General features: G+C 31.7%; 1 pseudogene; it reads right to left on the bottom strand.

The window, feature by feature from the left end:
- On the bottom strand, positions 533-1,677 carry LOC107636073 (annotated as a pseudogene).

Genomic DNA, 3,222 nt, shown 5'->3' with positions numbered 1-3,222 from the left:
ACTATGTTTTGAGTTGGGATTATTGATGAACGGAATGGGGGGATGGATGATGATGATTGAATTTGAATGAAGGATGATGAAGAATGATTTTAAAGTATGATTTTTGAATAAATGTGGAAATGAGATATGTATTGATGAATTATGATTGAAGTATTCATATGGCTTATTTATTTGAATTATCTGAGATACGAGTTTCCTTGGGTAAAGTACCGTAGCTTGCCACCACGTATTCTAGGTTGAGACTCGATACTTTGTTGACCCTATGACGTAAGGGTGACCAGGCACTTATAAATTCCCGGGAATGATACCCCCATTGAGCGATTTGATATATATATGAGAAAAAGCTATGCATAGACTCATGGGGATGCGCGTCAGGGGACTGTCCAATAGTCAGCTACCAGGACATGTCAGATTGGCTGTATAACCGACAGATGAGCTCATTAGCCATAGGACAGGCATTCATCATATGCATCTATGTGACATTGTTTGGGTGAACATATTGTAATTGGTCTGCCTATGTGAATAATTTTGTTTAATTGTTGTTAGGGACAAGTTGTTGATCAGTTGAAACAATCTCAAAGATAGGATTCTCAACCTCTGGAATAGGATCAGAACCAATGATAATTGCAGCAGCTCCATCAGCAAACAATGCTTGCCCTACAAAACTATCCATGTCTCTCTCACTAGGACCACGAAAAGTGACTGCAGTATTTTCAGAGCAAACAATAAGCACACGAGCATCCTTGTTGTTTTCAGCCAAGTCCTTAGCCAAACGAAGGACAGTGCCGCCAGCGAAGCAGCCTTGGTGGTACATCATGTACCTCTTGACGCTTGGGTCGAGCCCTAAGAGTACAATGAGTTCGTAATCAACGCCAGGCAATGCAACGCCACTGGTGGTGCAGAAGATCAAATGTGTGATCTTAGACATTGGCTGGCCCCATTCCTTGATTGCCTTGGTTGCAGCCTCTTTTCCAAACCTTGGTACCTCCCTGATCATCATGTCTTCCCTTGCATCCAACGACAGTGCTTTGTATGCGCACATGTTAGGATTCTCCTTCAGTATTTCTTCCATTAAATACATATGTCTGTTCTTGATCTATGTTCTCTCACCTAAAATAATAATATGTAATTCACATCTACCAAGTTATTTGTCAAATATAAAAGTTGTTTATCATCATTTTTATTATTTTGAGTTATTTTTGTAGTGACTTGAATCTTCAGATGCTATTTTAATAGTTTATCCAAATTTATAATTATAAAAATATTTTTTTCATTAAATAGTTATTATTATCATTAATATTAAGCAGTGAATATGATATATCATAAAATATGTTAATTATTACGTATTAATTAATATAAATGTAAAACGACGAATTTTTCTTTAATAAATATTTAAAATAAAACAAAACTAAAACACTTAATAAAATTACATACAAATGCAATGAAATTTTTTCTTGAGGTCGGTCATGTGCTCGCTGTTGGTTATTCTAAAATAGTAATTTGCATATGTGCTTTGATCAATACAGTTTGGTGAATTTGCTGTGCCAATCTCTAATACGGTTGCAGGGCCTTCCGCGCGCCCTTTGAACCTTGCGGAGGTCACCCGCAGACACCATCTTTTCTTAGCTGTGTTTTTTGGGATAGCAAAGCTTGGCTATGTTCTTTGGGATAGCAAAGCTTAGTGCTTGTTTGGGCGCCATTATTTTGATAAAAAAAAGATCTTTTTTTATTGAAAAAGATCTTTTTTTATTTTATAACGTGTTTGGCAAATTTCTAGTAGTAAAAGTAAAAGCACTAGAAAAATTAAAAAAAAAAAAATCTTTTTTGAGAAGCTATAATTTACATCTTTTTTTAAAAGATCTTTTTCTCTTAAAAAAAAAGATGATTTTCATGTAATAAATAAACAAAAAAGTACTTTTATATTGTTATACCCAAACATAATTGATAGATAAAAAAATCTTTTTGCATGAGATATCCAAACATAAAATTACTTTTACTTTTCCATAAAATCTTTTAAAAAAAGATAATTCGAAAAAAGATATTTTTTTTAAAAGTTCACCCAAACAAGCTTATTAACTATGTTCTTTGGGATTTTGGTGAAGACTTGGGCAGGAGGAGGGGGGATATTTATATGCATGAGAGTAGGGGCATCCAGTGGCGGAACTTAAAACAAAATTTTGGGGGGGCCAGATAGAAAATAATTGTCAAAATATTTTTGATATGAATCCCATTTAAGATAAGCTCGTCTAATCTCATCTCTCTGGTTTGGGTGATATTGCCAAATTTAAAGCCGTTTTTGAAGATCTGATTCCAAAAAGTTAAAGTTAAAGTCATCAGATGTAACTTTTTGAACTTTTGAAGGTTATATCTCACTTTCTTCGTGATTCATTAAAGTAGAAGAACTATCTACAGATGTTGATATTGTAAAAGTTATATGTTCTCCTTCTTAAATATTAGCCTTCCTCTTAAAAAATGTATCAATTTTTTGATTTTTCATTATTATTTTATATAAAAATTTGAATATATATCCTGTAAAATATGTAAAAGAAGAAATTAGAAGGACAAATATTAAAATTTATAATATTTATTGAATTTTTTTTATCAATTTATACAAATACAATAATATTAATACTTATTGAATATTCTATTATTTTTTATCATATAAAAAATTAAATTAAATAAATAATAAAATATAAAATAATATTAAATTAAATAAATAAAAAATATCTAATTTTTTATATTTGAACTTAAAGATAGAGAGAGTGTTGTTTATTGAACTTATTAGATACTTTAAGTCATAGTAAAGTATTTAAGTCAATTGAACTATTTTTTATCTTTTAAAAAAGTACTACTAAATTTCTTATAAAAAGTTTGGAGAGCCATAACCCCCCTTGTCTGAACTAAGCTCCGCCACTGGGCATCATATGTGGCATTGAATGGACGAAATGGAACGAACATACATAGAAAAAGCGTGCTCAAACGGTCAGCAGCACTCGAAAACGATGTTCTCTGACTTCTTGGTCGTTTTATTGCTTTAGTTTGACTTTGATTGATTGTGTATGTATCATGGTACATATTTGTGTAGTGTTAGTGTTATTTAATTCATGGTATTTTTGGATGGCGACTCAGATTGGTGTCATATTTCTTTATAGTGATGTATGTATATATTTTGTGTTTGGTAGAATATGATCGAATATGTGTTTGGTATAAAAATATAGTGCC

The sequence above is a fragment of the Arachis ipaensis genome, chromosome B04 (genome assembly GCF_000816755.2).
Source record: "Arachis ipaensis cultivar K30076 chromosome B04, Araip1.1, whole genome shotgun sequence".
NCBI classification, from domain to species: domain Eukaryota; kingdom Viridiplantae; phylum Streptophyta; class Magnoliopsida; order Fabales; family Fabaceae; genus Arachis; species Arachis ipaensis.
This window is presented reverse-complemented; position numbering and strand designations above follow the sequence as displayed.